This window comes from Tribolium castaneum, chromosome 9 (assembly GCF_031307605.1).
Source record: "Tribolium castaneum strain GA2 chromosome 9, icTriCast1.1, whole genome shotgun sequence".
Taxonomy (NCBI): Eukaryota; Metazoa; Arthropoda; class Insecta; order Coleoptera; family Tenebrionidae; genus Tribolium; species Tribolium castaneum.
This window is the reverse complement of record NC_087402.1, coordinates 5,013,586-5,027,449: the sequence shown is the minus strand read 5'-3', so window position 1 is coordinate 5,027,449 and position 13,864 is coordinate 5,013,586. Positions and strand designations below refer to the sequence as shown.

The window sequence follows — 13,864 nt, the reverse complement described above, 5'->3', positions numbered from 1 at the left end:
GAAACATCGGCCAGGAATTCAAGGGATCCTAATTTTCAATTTTATGTTTCCACATTTTCTCTAAATTTTTTAGATTATCTTGCGCAAAGTCTCACCAAAGGTTTTAACTCAGGAACTATGCATTTTATTATTGTATCTTATGAAGCTTTTAGCCTACCCGGAATTTTCCGGTGTTTTCAGCAGCTTAGAGCTTCGGATTATATTTCATCAGCTTTATTTCTACAAGCTCGACGAATATGTTACACAAAAATTTGATCGGATCTTAAGGTTTAAAATTTTCACAGTTTGTAATAATTTTTTATAAAAATAAAAGCTGATTAGTTGACTTTGACTCATACGTAAGAAAGCTGCTCCGGGCGCCCGGATTACCGAAAACCAGACACTGGTTGATAGATTCAATAGAGAGAAACCTCCCTTAATAGACACTTCCGAATAGCGGACACTTCCTTACAACGGACATTTTTGTAGGAACTTAACATAAGCTATATTAAAATTTGCCACCTCCGGTGTGCGTTATTAAGAGGTTTTACTGTACTATTTGTCGTTGAGCGAATATTTTTTGTTTTTGTGCAATTTTCCAATGTGGAAGCTAAGTTTGGGTCGATTTTAAGTAAATGTTTTTGGACAGTTTTGTGTTTTCTTTTCTTTTTATCGCACATTTCATCTCTGATTGTCGTGCTGATGGCCTGGAAAGCATCTCCTCTGTCCCCCTGAGTCCGCCCCGTGGCAGTCGGCCCAGTGGTGCGTCCATGCACGGAACCGCTTAATACCGGTTTCACGGCTTGCTAAGTTGAACCGTGTAATTTTGCATTTGCAGCGAGTTGTGTAAGCGTAAGGTTTTCTAGTTAAGTGGTCCACAAAATTCGGCAAGTCTATATAAGGATGGCGGACGAGAATGGCGAACAGTCGATTTCTGAAATTGCCGACGTCGAGACGTGGGGGCCATCGCCGTGGCTAGCGCGAGTGCTGCTGTAATATTTTAATGCCAATTAAAGGGACACCATGTATCGGGTGGAAAATATTCGCTCGTTTGATGTTTTGTCCCCCAACTGGTCGCTAAGACAACACCCTCGATTTCCGACCGGAGAGCAGTGTAATTAAATACGGAGCCACTTGCCTCCTTATTGTTGTATCATCCGCTTTCGCTTGATCTTCCAATTTATTGCTCATTTCGATTGCGTAATTGTCAGCAGGTGCGGACACTCTTTTTCCACTGGGGGATAATTGATGGGGGGATGATTAATACGGAGGCTCCTGGAAAAATTAAATGAATATAATATTCAACTTTATACAGTGTGGTGCGGTGGCACATTGATGAAATTGTGGTGGTTTATGGAGCTAGTGCGGCTTGCAGGAGTTTAGCAGGATTTAGTGACAGATTACAAGCATGCGCAGCCATTGTTTTTACACATTTTAAACTGTTTGTTTCTAAAAATAAGTGCCCTTTATTCTAAAACTGAAAAACCTGGCTTTTAAAACAACCACCCATATTTCCTTTCCCTAAATTCTTTTCGGTCATAAGAGTCTTTCTGAAGGTTACTACTCCAAAGCTACTACTTCCTAGTAGTACTTATAGAATGTGTTTCAACAAGTGAAAGAAATGTAAAAGTTGATTATAATTACAAGTGTTCTATTTTAAAGGAAACCTTGAAGATTCAACAAAGTTTTTCAAATGTTTTTTACTGGATTTGTTATTATCTTTTATACTTTTTAGAATATTTTAAGTATTAAAACATAAATCCGCTGCTTTTTATTTTTTTAAACCTCTCTTTTGACACTGGTCTACTAGCATAAATTTTATGTAAGTAGATATTAAAACATAAATCCGCTGCTTTTTATTTTTTTAAACCTCTCTTTTGACACTGGTCTACTAGAGCATAAATTTTATGTAAGTAGATATTATATATTGCACTAAATTCAGCGAAGATCTAGGATTATTTTTTTATATAGAAAGTCTAAGTTTGTGATTTTCTCTAAAATTTTTAAATGGAATTTAGGTCGGTTTTGAGAAAACAGAAATATGGGAGGAGAAAAACAAGTTTTTTAGTTCAAGTGTTTTATTTATTGTGATCTTTGGCAACTAAAGAAAAGTAAAGAAAAAATAATATCAAAAACGAGAGATGTATAATAATTATAAATTATTTTCTCGTTTATTCTTGCCATAGCGGTGAATAGTTCTCATAATATATGTTTTCTACCAGATTAGTTGATTAGTTCAAACTCTTGAAAAAAATTACGTTCTTATATTATTCTCTTGTAGTCTTCACTGGTTCTATTCTAATAACAGAGGATCCCTAGGAGACTAGGGGGCTCCGAAGAAATTGGTTTTTACTTGTTTTGTTGTTGTTTTATCTTTTTTAAAATATAATGCGAAGAAATAAAAATGTTTTTTTTTCTCTGCAATTTTATTAAAACGCTACCAAAATGTTGGTGAATACAAAAAAAGTGTTGATTTTAACTTAAGCCTAAAGATGGCCAAACAAATAATGTTTGAAATGATGGTGATAGAAAACCACCAAGTTTATTTCTTCCCATTACATAATTATCTCACACAAAAAAAATACCTACTGCAGACTATAAATATTACAATTACAATTGTAAGTTAGGTACCTATTTGTTTTTTTTTTACGAAATATTTTCTTTTTTTTAAATAATGGACATAGGACATAAGAACCTCTCTTTTAGACTCAAACTTTTCTAATAAAATTGTTAAACTATCAGTATCTATAGGCTATAGGTATGCGAGTATTTTATCTGTAATATTATGTGATCGAGAAAATTATTCACCTGGAAGAGTGTGAAAAAAGAAAAGGGTAATTTTTTACCTATCCTGTTTTTTTTTATTATTAAAACTGTTTATTTTCAATTAAAAATTTTTTGAAAGATATCTATAGGTAACTAGTTTTTCTATTTTTTAAATTTTTTCGAACAATCCCTGTGGCAGAATAGGCAGGTAGTACGACAATTGGCAAGAATTTTAAAAAAAAGTCCTTGGATCTGCCCATTTTTTTATTTTTATTTAATTTTTAATTTGTCATAAAAAATGACCTATTCTTAAGAATCGTTTTACTTCTTGTTAGATTTTTTTGGCGTGGAAAGGATAAAAAAACACAGTTTAAAAACCCGATACAGTGTATTTGTTTAAAGGCAGTATCTTACCTATAAAACGGTGCCTCATGCCATGTGTTTTAAATTAATAAGAGTAATTATTAGAGATCATAGTATGTGTTATAATGTCTCACTCTGTACCTACATTGTTCTTTTTTTATCCAAATTAAAAAAATACCTACATTGTTTTTATCAATTTTTAAAACTGAAACAATGTAAGGAGACCGTAATATTTAATTAAAAATAAATTATAAATAAAATTGGTGAAAATCGCCTCTTGTTTGGCCGTGCGTCCAATTATTTTTAATTAATTTCAGTCAATTAAAAAGGGTAACAGAAATCAAATGCAAAAATGCGCCCCTGTTTCGGAGTCAATATTTATCAGTCGAACGATCACTGTGAATGTGCCGAATTAAAATCCGTTGGCGTATTAGTGCATTAGTGTAAACGTTATATCGCGTCATACACATGTTGTGAAGCGGGGGTGCGATGGAAAGGGGCATTAAGCCACCCTTTATCGGAACAAATTCGATTAGTATAAAACGGAATTAAAACAATCCTGTTTTCAGCCCTTGGAAAATATTCGAGAGGAGTGTTTCACATTATTATGCACCGGTCGATATTGCATCAGTCAAGGACTCGATAAATGATAAGGAATGCAACCAAATTGCATCACTTTGATTTTCCTCTTATAAATACGCGAAAAAATCCAAACCAATTCAGATCAAACCAAGTCTCTGAGAAAAAACACGCATCAAAATGTTCAAGCTTCTGTTGTTGGCACTCATGGTCCTGCTGGCCCTCGCCGCCGCCCACGCCGAGCCCGAGCCGCAGCCCAGCGGCATCCTGGCCGCCCCCGGGATCCTCGCCACCCCCGGCCTGGGTGGCGGTGCCGTCTTGGTGGGCTAAACGGTACGCCACTGCTTTCATCACAATTTTGAAAATTTAGAAATACACTAGATTCAGCGCTGATTTTTGTGTTTTATTTTTTTCCGTGGCACCTGTATGTGTATTTAGGCGTGGTTTTCGTTTAGAAAATCGTTTCTTTATTTGCGGCCAGCACGTGTGTATGCTACAACATTGGACATGAACATCTGTGTCGAGCCCCGCCTTCGATGTGCTAGTCGCCAATGTGCATTCGGGCGTGAGTAACAAACCGCCCCCTTGTACCGCCTCCCGAGCTTGACTTCGCTTTGATCCATAAATAAATCATAACGGGAATAATCTGCACAAAACGGCTTTTATATACAACTATTTCGACGAGGAGCTCGCGGCGCATTAGCTAATTAGTGAAGAGGAAGCGGATGCAACGTGGAGGAGAAGGAGTGATAATTGGAGAGATGGAGGGTAATTGGGGGAGAAAGGGTTCACTGTGGGAGAAATACGGAAAAGAAACGGATTAAGACGCAATCGTACATTGTAGTAATTGTGGCAATTTTTTTAAATTATCGCTACAAGATAAAGAAATAATTTAAATAAGTGCACTCGTATACTGCGATCTGATATTGCTTCTGATACTTATGTTCTCAAATAGTTAATTGAATAATAATTAACAAAACTAAACTAAAGTTTGTTCTTTGAACATATGCATTTGTAAAATAGCCTAATCACGTGATCCAAACTTAATCAGTGCACTTTTTGAGTGGACAGACCATCACAAATCTTTTCAAACTTTATAAGTAGGTATTTTGAAAACCGAGGGATCAAATACTTAAAAAAATTGTACAACTGCTCCCAGTTCTAAAAAAATTCCCGGGAAGTTCGGTGATTCATCGTAATTCCATCATCCCAAATTACTAATTATACCATAATTCTAAGTAATTCAACGTAATTTCCAAAAAATCAACCACCCAGAAAATAAAAATTCACTTAAACTCAACTTAATAGCAAAATTAATTTTTTGCATCTCTTTTATAGCTATTGTTTTAAGTGGAAATTTTTTTTTTTGAAAAAATAAGGGAACAGCTGCTACTTCCAAACAAATTGAACTTTTTGAGCAAGAAATCGTCAAAAAAATAACGTATCTTAAAAAAACAAGTGCGAAGTTCGCCGTTTTAGTCTAAAATAGGGCCATTCTTGAGCGATTTTCTTGTTTTTATAATTCAGTGTTCACTTAAAAAAAACTAAAAAATACGCACTTATTGCGGAGTATTCCAGTAAGTATTCAAAAAGTTCAGATTTAAAAAACTTGTTGGTTTCTATAGAAAATAAGGATTTTGAATCAGATTCAGATGCGAACTAAATTTCGAAGAAAATCAAAATTTTTTTGTAACTCAGTAACAAATGTATGAGTTAATTTTTGACTGCGATTAAAATGTAGGTAGTCAGAAATAGCGAAGTCTGTATAAACTTTCAGAGAGTTTAATTTCTAATAAAAATTATTATTATTATTATTATTTTTATTTTTATTTAACCCCGAGTTTTACTCAAACAATTTTATTCTATGTTCAATTTTAGAAATTTCATGTCAGTGCAAACAATTCTATAGAAAAATTAAAATGTTGAGTAAATTCCAAAGTATCTATCGTCTGTATTTTGAGATTAATCACTTCTAAGCATGAAAATTTTTGCTGCAGATACAACACTGTTAGAACCTTACAGTATAGGTCAAATAATTTTTTTTTTTTAAAACACATTATTTTTGCGTCTGCAGATTTTTTTTTTAATTGAGTAACATCTCTAACTTTTTATGACCAGTTTATTAAATTGATAACAAACAAAATTACTTAAAATCTAGAAAGGGAAAAAGATTAGACTATTTATTACTGAAATTAGATTTTATGTGTCCAACAAAAATTTTGTTGGTTCACCTATTTACCCACTCAAAAATTAGGAGCTAGTTCAGCCACTGGTAATCAGTAAGACACTTAAATGTTCTTATATCAGTAACTTTAAAAAGACAATATAACAGTCACAGAAAAACGAATAAGGAAAAATAGGGTGTTCTCTTTAACTTTACAACTTTTAGTAATTTTTTCTTTAGTTTTGGACATTTTTGATTGCAATGTGCAATGCGCTGAACACCTAGTACAACTAAAAATAATTATTATTTCCAAAACTGAGCAGAATCGATCAATAAAAGTCTAAATTATCAATTTTAACAGCTGCGTTCAAAAATTAAAAAAATACAGTGTGTTTTATTAAAAAAAAGTTTATATTGTTACTCCTTAGTGAAACACATTGCATACCTGAAAATATAAGCTGTTAATATCGATTAATTTTCAAAAGTTTTAACTCGCTGGAATCCTATATTTAGTCGTATTTTGCTATTTTGGGAAAAACTTTTTTTCTTGTGAGGCTTTTCCTAAGTATGAACGAACTTTGATAAGTATGAAATATTTATCGTCATTTTGACAATTGAGATAGTGTTTTGAGTAATTTATACGAAAACACGTTTCATCTCGTAACCATTGTGGTAGTTGCAAAATTTGTCTTCGCCTGTATAAAATATTTGTTGAAAAGTCAAAACGAATCGCTGTAGAACAATTGTTTTACTATTTATTTATCACGAGGCCGAGCTTTTGGTGCATAAAAAGGGCGAATGTAGTTCGTTGGAAAGTTTGCGCTTTAATCCCCGTTGCGGAAGTGTGAAAGAACGCCACGTGTCGGTGATGAGACAGGCCGGAAGTGAGCTTTTGTGATCCGGATCAAAGTCGCAATGATATTTGGAGCGCGTGCCCTCCGTGCAGATCCGGCCCGATGATATCTGTGAAATGCGATATTATTATGTAAATTGGTTCGGGAGTCGAGTGAAAAAAAATTGATCCGGGCGTTCCGGGAATACGGTATTGTCTTGTTAGATACGGCCGGATGCACTCGGACAGTGTATTGAAATTCGCAAATGCGACAATAACGCAGTGGTAGATATATTATGTGCCAAGACAATAGCCACTGATTCTATCCCGGACAATTCCGGGTTGACTGCGAATTCCGGCAACCCGCTCACTGTGAATACACTAATGCGGATTGATTTACACTGTGGAAATACCCTTGATTAATGGCTTTGTATAATTGCAAATTCTTTACGAGAGAAAAACGGCGATAGCTAAATGTTTGCTTTTCCACGCACCCGCAAATTCACTTTTTATTCCCTGTCGAATAAATCCGGCGAATGTAGTGCGGTACTAGTTTTACTTTAAGATTTCGTTAATTTGATTTTGATGCGAGTTGTGGCAATTTCGTTGGTTTCGGTGGGGCTTTGTTGCTTTGTGCAAAAGTTTGCCTTGAATGTAAAAAATTTCCGATCTATTAAATAATGGTCGTGTGTAACGATCGGAGCAAGTCGTAGAATGCAGAAGTTCGTACCCAATAATGTCCGCAAACAGGAAACCGTCTCGTAGAGCACAGTGGCGAGCAAATGAGGCAAAACTAAACGCAACATTACCACCGCAACAACGACCCCCGAGTCCCTTTTTTCGGCATAAATCTTTCCCAATTATAAAAACGGCGATCGTGACAATACACTCCGACCCCCACACTGACAATTAAAGAGATAATGATTAGGGATATCGGATACAATGATAGGTCTTCACGCGCGAGCGGCCGCAGACTGCGTGCCCGAATCAATTAAAGTATAATCCGGAACTGTACGTTAGGGTCAGCGGGAGCATTTTCCTCGATTTTTCTTAATTGCCTCAAATCTAATTCGAGACTCACATAGGAGAGACTTTTTAATAAAATAACTCGGGATGATTCTTAATTTGCTTTTTCGGGACGTGCTTCCGGTTTACTTTTATGCCAGATATCTAATTAAGTCCTTTGGATGTAATCGAATAAAGGGGCAAAAGAGACGTGTTTTTTCTCTCGGATGCGTGCACACAAACAACCCTCAACTATTAACACCCTACATATGACGGTTATGATGAATTGGATGACGCGATAATGATTCAACACTATGAAAGTATCAAAGCGTTTCCGGGGGTGCTCGAGACGTACTACGAATTAACTGTCATGGATACAGCGCTTTTTAAACTAAGGGCAGAGGGTGCTTTCACTACAGATTTAAATTCATATTTAATACACACCCTATGACATAAAAACGATGAATATTTATCGCACTTTTGTTACAGCTCTAAAGTCGAGAGATAACATCTAACAGGGAGAACAACAATCGCCAAAATTATATGTTTGCATATCCGGCCCACCCCAATTTGTTGCTCGCAAATTTTTTTGCTAAATCTATCTTTATTTACATCATGCGAACATTATTACTATTATAAAAAACAAAATCAAGGATAATAGTGTCAAAAATTGGCTGAATTGTGGTAATTTAAATGTCGATTCTAGATATAATACAAAGCTTTATTATTACTTAATATTATTGCATTTTACGAGTTTGGAATAGTATATCAAAGTATTGGATATCTTTAAAACACCTCGATTTTTCGAGCACGAAGGCGTAATCGGAGTGCTCGAAATAAAGAAAGTGTTTTAAAGACCAGTTATCCACAAATACTTTACATTATTTTTTTTATTGGCACACTTTGAAATCATAAAAACTGATTATAATATTACAAAAATTGGAAATAATTTTAATGTGAGATCAGTATAGCTTTTGTTATTGTCATGGAATTGATTGATTGTGCTTTAAATTAGCAAAATAAATTACTAATAAAAAAAGAGTTATTTTCATTTATATTATTGTTGCTTAGGTTTTTAATTTGCAGGATGATGGTATTGGTCAGAGGGAAATTTCTGTAATGTACAAATGATTTGCTTTTTTAAGTTTTATTTTTTATGTTTATTTATTTCCTACTTTTATTTTAATATTTTAAATGCTGTCTTAGTTGCTCAGGCCAGCAATTTGAACGTTTGAAGGATGGTGTTTATTTATTGTTTCATAAGTTTTTTACATTGTTAGCTTTATTACCAATAATAAATGCGTTGTTTTATTCTTCAGATTACAAGGTATTCCTAATTTTTTGAGTTATTTGGAAAAATACTGAAACATTTCCACTGCTTGATCGATATCGTGCTTCTATATAATAATTGGAAGAAAACGTTTATTTTTTGCCTCAAACACATACATAGTTATTTTTACATAAAATTTTTGTAAGGAACTTTGAAAAGCAGGTGCTTCTGTACATTTACAGAAGATGTAGATTTAGTTCTGTCAACCTATTTAAATTTTATTTATTTTATTCAGTTTATAAGCAAATAGGCTCCTCTGGCTATAAATCAAATTTGTAATAAAAGTGTTGTACTTTTATGGAAAAATCTACGTATATTAAATATTTTTCGAAAAATGAGTCAGTTTTTTTAAAAAAAATTGTGTGCAATGAAGTCACTAGCGATGGCTTCGCCAGAATCGTGTAGTATTTGCTTCTCTAAAACTCCAGTAATTATTCTGCGACTTTTTCTTATTGGTTTGGCTCGCTTGAGCCTCATATTTCGTGTTCGGTCGTATGCGTTTAAACCGGAAAATGTTTTTTTGGTGGCGCTTTCCGCGTGCCTGTTTACTTCCTGTGACGGAAACCTACTTATTTTGCATGTACGAATTGAGAAAAAATTTCCAATTCAAAGGAACTTACTGGCATTTGCATGTATGTTATGCATGAAATTTCCTCGGTGTGTAATAAGAATGGCGGCTTTTTAGCGAGCTTGGAGACGCTGCTTCTCAACCAACCTCCAAATCTAAACGAGAAACGGGGAAATAAAGTTTCGGATGTATGGAAATTGAAATGAGTTAAAAAATGGGATTATTTTTATTAAGTGGGTTGGATCGATTCGGTGGAGATTTGTGCCAGCCTTATGGAATATAAATTGGTGTTGTTATCGTGGATTTTTTGCATGTGCGTCTATCAGAACCGATAGGACGGACAGCTTGGACGAGTGTGACAGGCGATTTGCCCAACGGTGTGTGAATGAGGGACGGCTCATGGTTCGATCGGGTCAATTTCTAGCTTAATCTGGACGAGCTGGACAATCTCAGGACGTGGCACGGGATAAACCTCCGCCCCGCGTCCCTGCCCCAGACTCGCACTTTACTTCGACAATATATTGGATGCTTACCCGAGACCGATGGACGGATTTATATCCGAATAAATCTCCCGCCGCAGCCCCATCCCGAAAAAATCTTAATTTCCTCCCGAGCCAATTTGTAAACGTGGCATCTGTCGCATTCTCGTCAAAAATTGAGGTCAGCGCAAGCGAAATCAATTATCCAGCGATCAGATAAACATGTAGGCGGATTTTGGGATTGTGTGTAATTTCCCTGACGCATATATCTGGCTGTTCCCAGTGTTTATATTGAATCGGTATTGCCTTTGTGGGCTTATCTCTCCTATCTGTAATGAGATCGCTGTCAGTTGTGCATCTAGGTATTGTTGCGGGTGGTCCTCGAAAGGCCCTTTTCGAAGAAAAACTCTCCCACCGATGCCAATTACCGGCGTTGAATTGCAGCAGCGATGCTCTCTTTGCTAATCCGTCTCTCCGCGCTAATTCGCCTGATTGCTGATCCCGCTTTATCTTTGTGCATTGCCAACGACGAGGACGTACCTGCGAATACGGATGAGCTTCAATTAACCATAATGCTCCTTGACTCGTGTTACATGCCAGGTGAACACGAATAAGGGAATGCCTTTCCACTGCACGCACGAGGATCCGGATCACGACGACAAGCTAATCCAGATGTGTGCCGGTTCCAGATTTGCGGACGCCAAGCCGCAGCGGCACTAATAAGCTGACATCCAGAGTTTACACAGAATTCCTGATTTACTTACGCGGAGTGCGGTTACATCACGACTATTTCAATACCCTTCAAACTATTACTACCCAAAGTTTTCACGCTCAAGGGAAAACTTGTTAAATACAAAGCTTAAACCCGAGTTTTTAGTTCTATGGCATTGTATTACGTGCCTGCTTTAAATATCCGAGATCACTTATTGACAAAAATAATAAAACTGCTACTTTTTGCACTTATAAATACGAGAGAAAAGAGTTATTATTTTTTATTATTTTATTGGACAAGATATTTATTTTAATTTTCCGACATAGTTTCTTTGAAACTATCTACTAAACGATGTGGCATGTAGCAATTTCTGGATCGCTTCTTTAGGTGACTTTCACCTAGCTCTGCAAAATAACTCTTTCTATCAAGAAAGGGCTTGAACTTAGAACAAAACAGAAACTCGGAAGGTGCCCGAAAAAGTAACAAAATTGAGAAGAAATAGTTAGAACAGATTTATTTAAGTTAAATTACACAAAAACAAACAATAAAAATAGAAAGTAGAAAAAATTGTATATTACACTCCATCGTCGTGCTCCAAAACCATTCGTGCCACAATAGAACGTCTTATAAAATTCGTATAACAATATGCTATATTTTTTCTTTGACATACCATGTTTATTGGAAATAATGTTCAAAGAGCACCAACTAAAAGATTTTTGCCACTACAGCCTCAAGTAGAAAAATGTAGCCTGTAAAGAATTTTTGAAAATATTATTTTAACGGCTAAAACCTCTCGACAATTGGCTAAAATTCGACGCTTTTCAGAGTAGTATTCTCACTAGCAGGAACCCTATGGTGATTCCATCTGATGTCACAGGGTGGGATTAGAAAAATTGTTCCAAAAAGACCCATTTCTCTAATATTAAGCAAGCGTTTTTATTACGATTCGAGAAGCTGATTCGGCAGTATCATCGTACACTTATGAAACAACACCTTAGTCTAAACTTCGAAACGTAATTTTTTGTTACGAAATAGTAGGAATTAATAGTTTAACTCGAATTTTGAGGTACACTTTAAAAACATCGTTGCTATTTTTTCATTTCTGTTTAGATTTTTGGCTTTCTCACTACGAAGTGGTAGAATCTTTGAAATTAGTGATACTGATTGATATTTTAATAGAAGAAATTTTTACACATTCTCTTTAAAAACAACTAGGACCAACGGTTTTATGGCTTCTTCTCTCCATCAGACGTATACTAACTACATGAATTTCGAAAGAAAACTTGATATGTTTGCTTAGAACGAAAGTGTTAATTTTATTGTATTTTCGCTTATTTCAATTAAATATTTAAAATATTTCATTTGAAATCATCTTAACACAAAGTAAAAAAGTGTCACTCAATTGCCATTTTTACCTTGATTTTTATTTTAAGCTTACTTAGTAATAATAATAATAATAATAATAATAATAATAATAATAATAATTCGTACAGCCATTGATCTCTTCCGAGATATCGGCACCGTCATATCGAGCATGTTAACTTTGTTAGTTAACAAAATCATCAAGTTTATAATAACAATGCTCTAATAAATATGATTTTAACTTAGATTTAAATTGTGTCAGCGAATTTAGCAAACGAATGTCCTGCGGAAATTTCTGAAAATCTGAACAGACTTATAATAAACACCATTTTTAAAAAAAGAGGAGTTATGTTCTGGAATTCGGATGTCTTTACAGAACCTTGTAACTTTATTGAAACTTACATCATATTTGTCTTTATTTTTTTCAAAGAGATGCTCATTCTCTTTCACAAATACTGCGAGACTGTAGATATACATTGATGTTAGAGGTAGAATTCCAAGTGATTTAAAAAAGGGCTTACAACTCTCATGTGGTTTTTTGAAAAGCATGCATCGTATGATTCTTTTTTGCAACACAAAGGCTTCTTTTGAACTGGTAGAAGAGCCTCAAAATATTAATCCATACGAGAGAGTAGAGTGTACATATGCAAAATAAAACATTTTTAAAGTATCTATACTTACACTAGTGCGCAAGTTACGAATAATGTATGAATATTTGGCTAGTTTGCGACATACATAATTACTATGTGCGTTAAATTTTAAAGCTTTATCGATGTATAAGCCTAAAAACTTTACTTCATCGGCCAACGGAACAGATTTTGTACCAAGCTTAATATAGATACTGGATGACATTGGGCCATTTCTATATTGTACCACAAGAGTTTTGTTCATATTTAATTCTAAAAACTGAGCCTCACAGTATTTATACATTTTAGAAATTGCGTCCAAAGCTTCCGCAGAAGTAGTGTGTAGGTCTTTACCTATTGCTATACAAGATGTATCATCAGCAAATTGACAGGGTGAATATTTATTTAAAGATTCTTTAAGATTGTTTACATAAAGAATGAATAGCAGCGGCCCCAATATGGATCCTTGAGGAACACCTTTTGAAATGGTTATTGGCTCGGACAACACATTCAAGATAGCGCCATTACTGTTATAAGTGAAACGAACTCTTTGAGACCTGTCGGATAAATAAGATCGGAAAAGTTCTAATGCAATGCCTCTGACACCAATATTGAACAACTTGGTTAATAATATTTCATGATCAAGTGTGTCAAATGCTTTAGTAAGGTCAAAATAAATACCGATGACTGATTCCCCACGATCTAAACAGTTTACAATATAATTTAATGTTTCAAAAATTGCAGAATTTGAAGAACGATCTTTAAGAAACCCATGCTGACAATTGGAAAGAAAGTTGTTGGATACGAGATAGTTGTAAAGACGATTGTACAATAACCTTTCAAACACCTTAGAAAACGCTGGTAAAAGAGATATAGTAATAGCTTGGTGTTAATGTGTATGATGATATCGATGATTGATAACAATTAGCTTTAGCTACTTTATCAAAGTAAGAAACCTGTTGTTCTGACCTGGACTGTTAATATACAAGGATTCCATATAAGTCACATGAAGTGCTTTAGTGTCCAGCTATTATCAAGTCTTTTTCTTTGCTACTGTTAGACTTTTCAAATAAATTGTGAATTTGTTGAGTAACCTTTG

At 34.8% G+C, this 13,864-nt stretch overlaps 2 long non-coding RNA genes across 2 annotated transcripts; both read left to right on the top strand.

Annotated features, from left to right (window-relative positions):
* The first annotated feature begins 822 nt into the window (after positions 1-822).
* Positions 823-4,080, top strand: LOC135267166 (uncharacterized). The gene is made up of 2 exons (XR_010335506.1): positions 823-1,193; positions 3,678-4,080. It is a non-coding gene; the product is annotated as an uncharacterized LOC135267166 (long non-coding RNA).
* An 8,150-nt stretch (positions 4,081-12,230) lies between these two features.
* Positions 12,231-13,458, top strand: LOC107397853 (uncharacterized). The gene is made up of 2 exons (XR_001574879.2): positions 12,231-13,158; positions 13,211-13,458. It is a non-coding gene; the product is annotated as an uncharacterized LOC107397853 (long non-coding RNA).
* The last annotated feature ends 406 nt before the right edge of the window (positions 13,459-13,864 follow it).